The 15,120-nt window shown below is 43.4% G+C and overlaps 1 protein-coding gene across 1 annotated transcript in view; it reads right to left on the bottom strand.

Annotated features, from left to right (window-relative positions):
* Nucleotides 1-6,720: 6,720 nt before the first annotated feature.
* Nucleotides 6,721-15,120, bottom strand: part of COPRS (coordinator of PRMT5 and differentiation stimulator) — a 110,146-nt gene continuing 101,746 nt past the window's right edge. Inside the window, exon 11 of the mRNA XM_082371310.1 lies at nucleotides 6,721-12,226. The gene's annotated coding sequence lies outside the window, so the exon portion shown is untranslated. The remainder of the gene's footprint in view (nucleotides 12,227-15,120) is intronic.

The raw sequence follows: 15,120 nt of genomic DNA, 5'->3' as shown, positions 1-15,120 counted from the left end.
GGTAGCATTCAAACTTGCAGTATCTCAACTGGTCTTCCAACCAGTCCCGGGTGGACACACATGGAATCACCGCCACTTGGCAGATACGGAAACTGAAGCTCAGGGATTTTGTCAGGCACCGAGGCACCAGAGTGCTCAACTGCTCTGCTGAGAGCAGGTTTTAATCTCATCCTCACTGATCAACTCTGCCAAAAGCCCAAGGAGAATGAGACCAGAGGGAAAAGTCCAGGATGAGTCATTCGCTCTACATTCATATATTGACCACCTACTACGTACGAGCAGACTGCTCCAGGAGATTCAGAGACAGAAGGACAACAATCCCTGCCTCCAAGCTGGGGAGACAGACAAGGACACGAACGGTGACTTATTCTCCTGCAAGTGCCGGGGAAGCCCGGGGCCCTTGAGGCATGGGCGCTGGGATAAGAGGGGGCTGCTAGTAGCTGGGAGAGGAAGACTGCACTCTCTCTGGGGCTGGGGTAGCTGCCCTTCAGCCCTGAACGTGAGTGGCATCTTCCCCATCCTGGTGCTCTCCTATGGCAGAACAGCCCGGCACAACCCACAGCTCTTCTGGGCATCCTGACGCCCCAGGCAGCCCGGTCCGTAGACCCTGTGCTGCCCCTTTCTCCCTAGCAACCTCAATGGCAAGCCCTGGCCCCATGCTGCTGGATGGGCCAAGATTTGGGGAAGAACCCGGACCCAGGATGAGTCAGGTTCAAGACACTCTCGTCCCGGCCACGAAGTCTGTGTCACCTGGGGCCACTCAACTCACACCCTGAACCTTGATTTCCTCATCTGTCCAAAGCAGTTGGGCTGACTCCACCGAGCTGCTGCTGGGAGAATGAAATGGGATCGTGTTCCTGGAAGTGCTTTTTAAGCCGAAAATCTCTTTACAGAGAGCAGGGGCTTTTCTAAGGCTTCTGCTGAAGTCCTACAATTGAGGTTCAAGATCGTCGTTGCCTCTCTTCCAAAAGCAGCGGACGAGTTAATTCCTAAACTCTTCAGCCCATGGGGAGCAGGGGCAGAGTAAAGGGCAAGTCTGGAGGCCTCTTTTGGAAATGACAAGATCCATTTAGCAATCAATTAGCGCAGTCCCCAGGCTCCAGGCCTGCACGCCCGGCAGAAAGAATGCATCTCACCGCGCTGATTAGAAACAGATGCGCTGGCGAACAGACCTGGCCGAGTGGGGCCGGAATTCCTGGGCACCCAGCTCCTGGCTGGGAGATGGGGTTCGTTATTACATTCTGGGTACCGATATGGGGAGGGAGGCCAAGGAAACCAAGCTCAGAGAGCAGCCTGCCTGGAGAATGTGTACCTCTGAGGGGATTTGGAGGCGGGAGAGGGAAGAATGTTGACTCTGTCAGAAATAATCCGGGATAAAATTAGTTCAGCCAAATACAGAATATGACTTTTGACCCACAGAGGCTGATTCCAAACATGATACGCCTGACACGTGAGAAAGTGAGTGACTTGGGCGCTGAGCAAGTTGCAGGAGGCCCGAAAAATAACCTACTGCCATCCATCTCATTTATTGAGTTCTTACTGTATAAAAGGCCCTGCACCAAGCCCTCTATACACTCTCTCAATTCATTTATCACAGCTACCCTGAGTTTATGTCCATTTTGCAGATGAGAAAACTGAGATACAAAAGAGGTTCAGTAACTTAACCCAAGATCACACAGATAATTAGTAGATCCAGGACTTGAACCCACTTGGGAGGTCCCCTCTCCTGACCATGATGGTAATTATTTCTCTCCTTCCAACTTTCTCCTTCTCCCTTAACAGATGGAAGAGGACTTTGAGCTCCTCTCTTCTCCAGTCTCCCAGCACTGCAGGAAAGCTCACCGTAGTGTCCCTGACCATGGGCAGCAGCCTCTTCAACCCTCCCCACGAGGAAGGCCTCACCACCTCCCAAGGCTGTTGGTGCTAAGCTTGGACAGTTCCCAAAGCCGGCTATTCTTACTTCTATTAAGCCCAAAGCTGGGTCCTGGCAAGCTTGGGGTTTCCTGCAGTCGTGCTGCTTCTGACCTCTGCATTCCCTCTGACAGTGTCTAATTCCTTTTCCCTGGGACTGTCTCAGGCATAACCATGACCCCATCCTTATTTTTCTAATTTTTCTAACCAACACAGCCTCTGTTTGACAGCTGCTCCCTGCAGGCAGCTGTGCAATTCCCCCATCATCACCAACACCCTTCCCTGGACACCCTCCAGCGCCAATGTCCCTGGTGGGTCCAGATGTGAACATGGGGTCAACCAGGTCTCCCATCTCCCTATAGCACAAAATGGAACACTCTTTAAAATATTATTTTAATACAGTTTGTTTACCATAAGAGTGATACAGTCTCACTGTAGGAAATATTAAAAATGCCATAAGTAGAGCAAAACTGCCTCCCCAGAGAGAGAGAAATCACCCGTTATTCCACGTCCAGCCTTTTTTCTTCATTTGTATCTGGCTTTGTTTATTCTAGATCTGTAAATTTGTGACCTGCGTTTTCACTTATCATTATAGCATAAGCACTTGGCTGTATTATTAGAAAGCCTTTGAAAATGTCATTCATAATGGTCACATCATAGTCTGTTGTCATGGACAGACCTACTTCACTATTTCCCTCATTTGGGACAGCGCTACGAATCCCTGTCTCCAGTTCTTCCTTACTACAGAAGCTCAGTTTTGTTCGAGGTCTCCACAAGATGTCACCTACATACTAGGAGATAGGGCCCTTGATTCTAAACTCCTGGCACTAATGTCAAGCCCCCTCCCCCGATGTTTGCCTGATCAACCAACTTTATGTTATCAGGCCTGAGCAGAGGGTACCGCTAATACGCAGACCAGTAATCTAGCACCTAAGCCCTTATTATTACCTTGCTTGATTTTGTAACCTCATGATGTCACAGCTGGAGAGGCCCTTTAAGATCATCCTCTCAAGTTTCAGATCACAAAACTGAGTTCAGAGAGGGCAAGTGAGTTGCCCCAGGTCACACAGTGGTGATGCTGGGCCAGGAACCGAGGGCTCTGGACTCCCAGCTTGGAGGTCTCTCCACAGCCACCCCCATGCTGCCCAGGGTAAGTGCAGCTCCCAGACAGCCAGGGAGGGCTCATGTTAGGGCAAGGTTTGTTATTCCTTGACACTAGGAAGAATAAATCAAGCAAGTCATTTTTAGCTAAGGCAACTGGCCTCTTACCAAGAGTTCGAACTTAACAACGAAAAAAAAAAAACAAAGAAAGGAGAGAATGGAAATCAACAATGGCACATGGGCCACAGAAGCACACAGAGCATTTCCATTTTCCTTGCTGGCCACCCTCTCCAGCTTCCCCGCTTCTTTTCCCACAGTCTCAAGCTACCACCACCAAGAAGCCCTCCAGAATTATCAGACTTGAAGCTCCTAGGCTGAGATATTGATGTCCTGAACCCTGGAGAAGGGGGTGGGAGGATCATACTCTCCAATAAAATAAGATCCATAGGGCAGGACCAGAGGACTTCTTCTGTCTTCTTACAACTACAGGAATGGATAATTTATAGAAAACACAAATATGTGAATGAATGATACCACCTAGAAATCACCTTGACCAGCATTGAACTGCCAGAGACTTAGGTTACTTCATGTCTCTGGTCTCAGAGTCCTCATCTGTAAAATTTATCCTCCCCAATTCATTCCACAAACATTTCTTGAGTGCCTGCTGTGTGCCAGGCTCTGTGCTGAGCACTAAGGGAAGAGTAAAGGCTTAAGGATCTCAGTGACCAGGAGATACAAATAAAGAAAAAAAGAAAAGAATGTTTATTCAATATCTTTTTTTCCAGGCATTATGATAGGCAAAAGGGACACAACAATTAACAAAAACAAATAGTAAGGCTTACAATTTTAGAAATGTAATTTGCTAGATAACCTGAAAACCCTTCCACTAATAAACACTTAGATACTGTGGATAAAGTATAACAGACATCCTTTGAAAAGCAGAGCTAAGTTTTCCAGTAAGAAAGGAAATCATCAAGGGCCAGAAATTGAGAAGCGACTAAATATCAAAGGAATAAGGTTTTGAGTTAATGCTGTAGCTGTGTGGGAGGAACCCTACCCCTGCAGTCCAGAAGCTCCCAGACTGGTAAAGTAACATGGTAACATTAGTCTCAGGACAGTGATACCCCTAGGATTCCTGACAGTAACAAACATGAAACTGCCCGGGAGAGCACACTGTCAACCAAGGCTGCACATGATTCCCACAGACAGAGTGCTGCTGTAGATGAGCTCGTAATCCAAATTACAAGATGAGTGAGCAAGAATGAGACAAAATAAGCAATAGGATTTGATCCCCCCGACAGCCACCACAAAGACTTTAACCATTAGAACAAACAACATACAGAATACAAAATATGTAAATCTTAAATAATTAACAACATGAAGGAATTTTAAAAAGAAAAGAGAATGATACCTTTAAAAAAAAAAGCATATTTTGGAAAATATCCAACTTGAACTATTAGAGAAATACAGAAAGTCCCCAAAATTAAAAACCCAATGGGGACTTCCCTGGTGGCGCAGTGGTTGAGAATCCGCCTGCCAATGCAGGGGACACGGGTTCGAGCCCTGGTCCAGGAAGATCCCACATGCCGTGGAGCAACTAAGTCTGTGCACCACAACTACTGAGCCTGCGCTCTACAGCCAGCAAGCCACAGCTACTGAGCCCGCGTGCCACAACTACTGAGCCCGTGTGCCTAGAGCCTGTGCTCCGCAACAAGAGAAGCCACCGTGGTGAGAAGCCCGCGCACCGCAACAAAGAGTAGCCCTTGCTCTCCGCAACTAGAGAAAGCCCGCGTGCATCAATGAAGACCCAATGCAGCCAAAAATAAATAAATAAATAAATTTATTTTTTAAAACCCCAATGAATGAGTTAAACAGCAAATTAAATCCAGCTGAAGAGATGACTGCTACACTGGAAGGTACCTCTGTTAATAATTTACCTTATTGCTTCTTATGCAACAGAATATTTTTGAACAGTATTATATTGTTATAAGTTGCAATGTCACTTTGAGACTAATCATTCAAAGGATAAACAAAGAGAAACTGATTGTTTTAAGCGTAGATGTGATGAGCTTTTTAACATTAACTGGCAAACATGTCTCTATCATACTTTTGAACAGATTAGCTTCTGGCATCGTGCATTTCAAACTTATTTCTCCTTCAATATTCATATACTTCCAATCTTGAACATCAAAAGACCTGTTATACTACAACATCTGGCCCCTGTACCTTATGCCACAATCCCAGGTGAACTGACACAGTGGGCAGTAGTATTTATTATCCCTGGAAGCCATCCCCAAGGCAGGATGGCTAGTGATCCCTTACCTATACATGGAAATGGACTGCAAACCACATAAATATATACCACTGGGATGGATGGTCTGTTGTCAACTTGCAACCACCATCATCACTTCTTATAAGTCAGAAAATTACTTCCCAGTATGGCTCCAGGTTAGAGTTTGCCAATAAGAGAAACCTGAACAAGATTGGAAGGTAGAAGAGATGCAAGGTGAAATAACTGAAATATTAGCATTTTTTCAGAAGTTTGTGGTGGTCAGACACGGCTTCAAAATTTCTCTACGAGCTACCACTCTGAGGTTGCGCAAAAGTGGCAGTTCACGGCCTTTCCACAAACTCTTACTTCACAGTCATAGTGGCAAGACATGGTGGTTTCTCAGACTGTCCGACTATCAGTGGCTTCTCCCAGTCTACCCTACCTCCCCTTTCCCACACCGGGCCAGAGTACAGATATCATGTTGATTCACAGACAGAGGCTAATAGTTTGTCTGGATGGACAGGGACTTTGAAATAATAAGATGGGAAAGTGGGTGAGAAAGATACAAGGGGTGTGAGTGGATAGATCTCTTCAAATGAGCGTATTTGTGTGGGGTTGCTCAGCAGAAGAGGGCTCCAGCATCAGCGGAGAAGAAAACCCATCCTATGGGCATCAGTCAGCCTTCCCCCCCCCAGCACTTCTTCCCTTGGTCAAGGTGCTCACGGACAAAATGGCCATGGTGGAAGCAATTCAGGTGATGCATGAGCTCAGCAATAGAGACCCCCACTCACCATGGCTGATGTGGCTACAGCCCGTGTTGAGGGTCCAGCCTGCCGACCACAAAGACCAACACTGAGCCCTGAATACAGCACCACTTTCCACAGGGACCGGCCAAGCCATTTGATGGAGCACTGATGACATTGAACCAAGTCCATCGTAGAGAGTTTCATGCAAACTAAAAAGCTGATTCCAAAATCTGTATGGAAGCCTACAGGACCATGAAAACCTAAGTCATTCTTGAATAAGAACAAGAGGAAAGGATTTGTCCTACCAGATATCAAGATAAAGCTAATCAAAATAGTGTGGTATTGGTACAGGAGTAGACAAACAGTGTCCAATGAAACAGAAGAGAGAGCCCAGGAACACATAGGCATATATGGAAACTGGATTTATAGCAGAAAAGATGTTACAGATTTACAAGGAAAAGGATGGACCATAACAAATGATACTGACACAGCTGGTTATCCATACAGAAAAAATTAATTCCTTCTTCATGTCCTACATAAAAATCAATTCAGGGTAGATTAAACACAAATATGAATGATAAAACTATAACAAAAATTAGGACACAATATAGGACAATAATTTTTGGTTCTCAGGGTAAAGAAGAAGTTCTTAAATAAGGTATATTTGTATACACTCACCTTTTTTTTAAAAAAAAAAACAACAAAATAGACAAATTAAGAACTTCTGTTTTTTCAGAGACTTCAGAAAGAATGAGAAAAAACAAGCCACCAACTTGGAGGTGAAAATTGCAACACATATGACAAAGGATTAATTTCCAGAACATGTAAAGAATGCTTATAAATCTATAAGAATAAGGAAAATAACCCCAAAGAAAACAGATGAAAGGCAAAAACAGGAATTCCACTGAAGAGAAAAGACAAATGTCTGATAAACATGAGAACATGGTCAACATAACTGAGAATAAAGGAAGTGCAGATTAAAATCACAATGCCTAAAAGTTTAAACACACACACACAGACACACACACACACACAGTGCCATACCATTCCACACTTATACCAATTTGGCAAAAATTAAAGCACTGACAATTCCAAGGGTGAGTATGTGAAGCACAAGAAACATATTGAAAGTAGGAATATAAAGAGGTGCATAATCACCAAAAATTGGTATCACAGGTGTCCATAATGAGTAGGTTAGATTTATATATTGTGATATATTCAAACAATGGGTCCATTGTTAGACTGCAGTGAAATGGATTAATGACACAGCTACTCATCAACACAAATTAACTTCAAAAACATAAATTTGAAGGGGAAAGAACAAGTCACAGAAGAATATGTACAATATGATCCCATTTGTATAAACTTTAAAGGCCGGCAAAACTAAATAATAAATTGTTTAAAATACATATGTGTGTGGTAAAAACTACAGAAAAGCAATGGAATCATCAACATAAAAGTCAGAATAGTGGTTATGTGGGAAGCGGGGCAGGATGCCCCTGACAGAGGCACGAAAGGAGCATATAAGGTATTAGGTAATGTTCTAATTGTCAACCTGTATGCTGGGTACATCATTCTTTGGTGTATGATCTATATACACTTTTATGTATGATACACAATAAAAGCAAACACACAAATGGTTGAAGCAAGTGTCACGGAACTGAGGCCACAAAAATGGTCCATTGTATGTAATAATGTAATAGTGAAGAACAAATCTGACTCCCTACTGGATCTGTTTCTTTTACTTTAACCTTTGTATTGTATTGCTTTTGCTACAAGAACCGTTGCCTATAGCCTGAAATATACAGGATAGCCCATTCTCAAGGCTCTGACCTTTAAAGGTATAACACTTTTCCATTCATATAGAGATAAAAAGTTGCAGAACAGAGAATAGCATTTGTCTTGTTGGAGGCTTATAGGAACATTGTGATGGGACCTACGTGAACAGCTGCAAGAACAAAGGATTCCGGCACCAAGAAGCTGGCAGCAACCAACCACACCCCCTCCCCTTTTAGTATAAAAGAAGCCTGAATTCTAACTAACTCAAAGAAGACGGCGTCCACCATCTTCTCGGTCTGGTGGCTTTCCAAATAAAGTCACTATTCCTGGCCCCAACAACTTGTCTCTCAATTTATTGGCCTGTCATGTGGCAAGTAGTAAGAGTTGGACTCAGTAACAATATCTAGAACATTGTAATAGCTATGGTGGCTTTAAGGGGTACAGGCAGATCAGACAATTGGAGGAGAAAAGGACATATTAAGTTGATATATTTATTACTTTTTTTTCTTAAGATACAATTTTAAATGAAAGGTTTTTAATGTAGGCCTTTTAAAAAGAGAAAATGGTTAAGCACTCACCAGAATTGATGGATTTTTAGATACAGGAAGCACAATGAGTCCTTAGAGGGTAAGGATAAATGAAACTATGCTTATATACATTATAGTTAAGGTGACTACATAATTTATCATTCTACACAGGATATTTTTGAGAATGAAAGAGGTGCTATTAACAGTTATGCAAGGGTAACAGGTATAAACGATGACTGCCCAGGGCAAACAAGAACATAACCTGGTGAAACTGCAACCACAGAGAAAGTACAGAATACGTAAAAAGGAAACACAACTAGAATGGCAATAGACTTCTCAACAGACACCAGGAGACAATGGAAAAATATCTTCAAATTACTCAGAGAAAATAAAGTTCAACCGAGAATTCTACACCCAGCTAGATGTTACAGGGGAAAAACCATGTTTGCTCAAACTAAACTAAGAGTTTCCCATTACATACCCATGCTGAAAGAAGAACTAAAGGATGTACTTCAAGGAGACGAAAATTAAATACAGAAAAGGAATGAGAAGCAAAAAACAATGGTAAGCAAATGAATTGGTAAATTTACAGATGAATCTAAATAAACCACGACAACTTAACTAATGTTAGGGAAATGTAAAAAACACACTTCTAAACAACAAATGGATCAAAGAAGAAATTAAAATTAAAAAAGAAAATATTTAGACCTGAATGATAATAAAATTCTACGTATCAAAGTTTGGGATGTAGCTACAAGCAGCACTTAGAGGTCATAGCCATAAAAACACGTGTTAGAAGGAAAATTTATGGATTAAGCACAAAATTCAAGATGTTATATAAAGTGCAACAAAGTAAATCCAAAGAAAATAGAAAGAAATCAGAAAGGATGAGGTATTAACAAAATGCAAAACAAAGAAACAATAGAAGAGGTAATCAAGTTTGGTTCTTTGAGAATACCAGTAAAATAGGCAAACATCTGAACTGACGGATCAAAATATGAAAAGGCACAAATAACATTAGGAATGAAAGAGGGACATAACTATAGATATAGTAGAGAATTTTAAAACAATAAGAAAATACCATGAATGAGATTATGCCAATAAATTGAAAAAGTTAGATGAAATGGAAATTTCCCCAGAAAAAAAAATAATTTATCAAAACTATTGAATAAGAAATACAAAATCTGAACACACAAATAATCATTAAATAAACTGAATCTATGTTTTAAAAATCTACACATATACACAAACACCCAAAACTTGGCCCAGATGATTTTACCAGTTAGTTCTATCAAACAGCGAGGAACAGGTAATCCAACTTCATGCAAACTATTCCAAAGACTAGGAAAAGAAACTTCCCGCAACTATTTTATGTGGTAAGTATAACCTTATTACCTAAAAAAAAAAAAACCCCCCAAACAAGGAAAATATAAGAAAGGAAAACTACAGCACAATCTCACTTTTCAACATAAGTGCAAAAATCCTAAAATGTTTGCCGTTCAATACAGTATTATGTACAATAATCACCACCACCAACTTAAACCAACTAGGCTTACTCTAGGAATAAAAGGATGATTTAATATGAGAAAATCTGTTTATGTAATTCACAGATCAAAGAGGGAAATTATATGACTATTCAATATACATAGAAAAACTCTTTAAAAAAAATTTAACACCCATTTATGATATAAGTTTTTTAAAGTCTTAGCAAACTAAGATTTGAAGGGGACTTTATAACTTAAAGTGTATCTGCAAACACTTTGGAATGAACATCAGACTTCATGGGCAAATATTAAAAGCATCCCTTTAACGGCAGGATCAGGACAAGTCTGCTCATTATCTCCTCTTCTATTCACCATTATTCTGGAGGTCCTAGCCAGCGCAGAGAGACAAGAAAGAAAATTACAGCTGTAAAGATTTGAGAGGAAGAAATGAAACTTATTCTCTACAGATTATAGGATTGCCCATATGGAAAATGCAACAAAGAGCTACTGCCAAACCACAGGAACAAATAAAAGGCCTCAGAAAAATGCTTGCTAAACCATCAGTGTACAAAAATCAGCAGGGCTCCTACAATCAGCAACAAATGATTTAAAATGTAATTTTTTAAAAATTCCATTTACAATAACAAAAAACTGTAAGATACCAAAAATTAATACAACAAAAAATACGCAGAGAGCTTTACAGAGAAAAGTATGTACCTTTATTAAAAGACCTTAAGAAAACAAAAAATAGAGACAAACTGTTCATGAATAGGAAGACTCAGGCTCATAGAGATGGCAGTCCTTTCTCCAAATCATCAATAAATACGATGCAAACGCAGACAAAATTTCAACTCAGTGTGTGTGTGTGCACACACACACATGCCTGCAATCTAACGAATCGATCCTAAAGTTTATAGGGTAGAGCAAAGACCCTAAGTACAAGCTGATTTTTGAGAACAAAGTAGGATGACTTACCCTACCAGATAGCTGGACATTTTATGAATTATAGTAATTAGCACAGTGTGGTATTGGCATAGGGATAGAAAAATAAACCAATGACACAGAATGGAGCTCAGATACAAGGCTAAAGCCATGTGGAAATGTCATATACGACAGAGCCCTACAATTGCGGGCGGGGGCGATGCTCTAGTCAATAATAGTGTTGGAAATATTGGTTACGGAAATGGGGAATGGGGGAAAAATAGATTCTTAACTCACATGGTAGACGAAAATCAATTTCAGGTGAATTCAAGACCCAAATGTCAAATGCAAAGTTTAAAACCTGCTGAAGGAAATATAGCAGAAAACCTTTATGGCCTCAAAAAAAGAGTTCTAAAGGAAGCATAAACCATAAAGGAAAAGATTGTTAAATCTGATGACAGACAATGCCCTTAACAGAGTTAAAAGATGAAACACAGCGTTTCTCATAAAGTTAAACATACACCTTCCCTACGCCCCAGCAATTCTACTTTGAGGTGTTTACCCCAGAGAAATGAAAACATATGTCCACCAAAAGACAGGTACAAGAATGTTTATAGCCATTTTATTCATGGTAGCCAAAAACTGAAACAACCATACTGTCCATCAACAGGAGAAAGGATAAACAGATTGCAGTATATTTATACAACAGGAATCATCTCAGCAATAAAAAAGAAATCTATACAACAACATGGATGAATCTTAAAAAAAATTATGCTGAGCAAGAAGCCAGACACACTATATGATTTAATTTATATGAAGTTCTAAATCAGGCAAAATTAATACAATATGGTAAAGGAAGTCAAAGCAGTGGTTGCCTGGGAAGGAGCACAAAAGACCTTACTGGGGTGATGGAAATCTTCTACGACGTGATAGAGGAGTGGGTTACACGGTTATATGCACTTGTCAAAATCCATCAAACTGCAGCAATTAAGATTTGTGTATTTTGCTGTATTTTAAAAAAACCTCCCATCCCCCACCCCCACCCCAACAAAAAAAGACAAACTACAGCCTGGGAGAAGATCGTTGCCTGCCAAGAGATTCGTGTTCAAAATCTATAAAGAACCACCACAGATCAATAAGATCAGCAAATAGAATAGGCAAAAGACAGGAACCGGCAATTCACAGAAAACAACTGAAAATATGCTCAACCTCACCAGCAGTCAGGAAAACAACAAAACAGCACTTCATACCCTTTGGATGCACAAAGATTTTGAAGTCTGGGAATAATGAGCACTGGTGAGACCACAGAACCACTGGAATTTGGATACCCTGAGCATGGGAATGCAGATCAGTGATATCTAGGAATAGAGAAGATGCTCATACCTTATGGCCCAGCATTTCCATGCCAGGTGTGCCCCCCGAGGTCCTCAGCTGAAGGGCATCTGCGTCTCTCCTGTGTGGACAGCAGGGATCCTCACCAGAGCACTGTTTGTAACAGGAGAAAAAAGAAAAAGAGGAAAAGTCAGACGAGTGAGGAAGGGGAAAGGCTAACTAAACGTCTACTACATCTACCAGCAGCAGAATGGACAAAATACGGTAAATCCACATAATGGAATAAAAATCATTAGTGAAAATAAATGAATTCCAGGGTACACATAATGTCAGAATAAAATGTTAAACAACAACAACAAAAAGCAGGTCACGGAAGAACATAAACTATGTTTCCATTTACATAAAGTTTTAAAAAAACCCAGCAAGACTAAACCACCTATTGTTTAGAGAAGCAAATATATTTGGTATAAGTATAAAGAAAAGCCAGAAAATCATACACACAATTCAGGATAATGGTTACCTCTGAGAAGGGAGCTAAGGGGATGGGATGAGGAGGGCTTCATAGGGACTTTAAAAGTGATGGTTAGTGTCTTTTTCCTAAATTGGGTGGTGAGTACACAGATGTTCACTGTTCGTTGTTCAACAGAGCTAGAACTCTGGACTGAGTGACAATCATCAACGACCCATGATGGGGTGACAGGAGGATTCCAGAGTGAGGGCCATGGGACAGAGTGACCTGTCTAGCACCAAGAAGAAATGGCTGCAGGCTGGGAGGGCTGGGGATGTGGGATGCTTGTGGATAAGGACACGGTGACGGAGGCAACAAGGGTGACTCCTGACAAACTGGAGGGAGGGGGCCGTCTCATCTCCCCAGCCTGACTGCAAATGCCTGTCCATGCTAGTGTCCTTCAAGTTCAACCACCATAGCAGGCAGCAGATACCTGCCGGAGGGGATGGTGACAGGCTGCCCTGGACCGGTGCTGGAGAAGAGGCAGAACTTGCTTTGATTGATGACCACCTCTACTGCCAGTAGTCACTTTACATTCAGCACAGGCCATGGGCAGCAGGGTACAAGGGGCGTCTGTGGGTGCCTGGTGGAGGCTGGGGTCCCAGGAGAGAAGGCGGTCTCAGGTCAAGGGTGGGAGCCCATGGCTCTCTCCCAGATTCATCCACTCCCTGCCCCCATCCCAACAGGAGCTCATTCACAAGCAAACACTAGGAAAACAAAGGGAAATCATCCAGCAGGGGCCTTCCCATCTGCAGAGCAAGGAAGTCTCAGTCTCAAGGTTAATGGTGAAGAGGAACTTGCCCGGCTGTGCAGGTCGTGAGGTCAGCAGGAATTTTGATAAACAAAAGGGGACGGTGGCACCGGGGCAGGGTGGGGGGTAGGGGGATCACTAAGAGCTCTGGCCACAGGGTCAAGAGGAGGCCAAGGGTGCACAATCTCAGGGAAATGAAATGGTGATCATTTACAAGCACAGATTGTTTTACATTCCAGGGGAGTTGGCTCCTAAGCCAAACTCTTCCTGCAGAAGTTGAGGTAGTGGGTGAGTCACTGTTATAAATAGACCAGCGATCAGAATGTCATCGGAAAGGACACAGTCCCATAGGCATAACCTTGGAGGCAGTGGAAGGGGCTACATGAACTGACAGCCGGGTTCTAAGAGGAGCACAGAGGGAGGTCTCTGATGGGCTATCGTGGAAGAGGAAGCGGACGCTTGGGAAGGGGGTTCCAGCCGAGCAGGAGGAAGACGATGCAGGGGACTGGCCAGAGACAAGCCTCCCGCATGGCTGAGCAGAGCCCAGCTCGTGGCCTACCAGCCCCTGGATCAGACTGAGCCATCTCACCTTCTAGAAGTTCTTCCAAAGAGTTCAAACTCTTCTAGGGTCCCAAGAGACCCCATCCACCGAAGCACGGGAGAACAAAATCCTTCAGCGGAATCAGCTCATTCATTCGCCTACAGTTGACGTGCCTGATGGGCACTGGGGACACAGACGACCCCTACCCTCAAGTTCACAATGACTCAGAGATCTCAGGAAACTTGTAGAAGGGGAGAACAGCATCAGGGAAGTGAAGCCCTGTCCCCTAAGGGAATCTGAGTCCGGTCCATGGTGGGGAGAGGTGGCCCAGAAGCCTTTCCTGGTCCCTCGAGGCCAGGCTGGGTGCCCTCCTCTTTGCTCCCACTGGTCCCTGCACTTCATCTTATCACTGGTCATGGGAAGGATCTAACTGTCCCAGAACGGAGCCGAGGCCCAAAACTGAGAACAAAAGGAGCTAAGAATCTGGTATCTCCATACCCGGAAGAGGAGGCAGGGCCTGCCCAGCCACCGTAAACTAGCAGCCCCTAAAGGGACCAGGAGGCTATGGAATGCACCCAAAATGTGTCAAGGGACAGGAAAGGGGGGTTCAGCCTAGCATAATGGAAAGCCCTGTGAAAAAATAAAAACGTTTCCTGTTTAGACTCCCGTGAATTGACATTCCCCAATAAGCCATGAATCGCAGGATGATGGCTTCTGTTTCCACAATAGGATTGTAAACTCCTTGAGAGGGGAAGACATGTCCCCCACTTCGTCCCCAGCACCTGCAGCGGTCTCGGGCCCAGTAAGACTTGCCGGAGGAACCCAGTGCCCAGGGCTCCTCGCGATGCACCTCCTGTTGGACAAGCCAACCCCTCAGAACCAGAAGCGGCCACGTCTCACACGAGGCACCAACCACTCGGGGTCCTCCCCTATCCCAGGGCCCCTGCTGTGGGCCTCAGGGCAAAACTCGCTTTCTGGAAGACTCAGCGGCCTGTCCTGGAGCGGGCTCGGCCCTCTCTCCTCTTCTGGTGTGAGGTCAAGGGCCCGCAGAGCCTGGCCTGCCTTGTGGAGCGGACATTCCAGAGTTCTTCTGGGAAAGCGGAGGGAGGGAACCCCCCTCATGGCCCACCAGCCAGAGGTCAACAGGAAGTGGCCAAGAGGCCCTGGATGAGATCCCCTCCTGCAGTGTAGACAAGCCCCAGCGTGTCTGTTTGGCAGGAGGTGGGAGGAGTAGGTGGCAGTCCCTG

This window comes from Balaenoptera borealis, assembly GCF_965194805.1.
Source record: "Balaenoptera borealis genome assembly, chromosome: 20".
NCBI classification, from domain to species: Eukaryota; Metazoa; Chordata; class Mammalia; order Artiodactyla; family Balaenopteridae; genus Balaenoptera; species Balaenoptera borealis.
The sequence above is the reverse complement of the archived record's forward strand: the minus strand, read 5'-3'. Positions and strand labels throughout refer to the sequence as shown.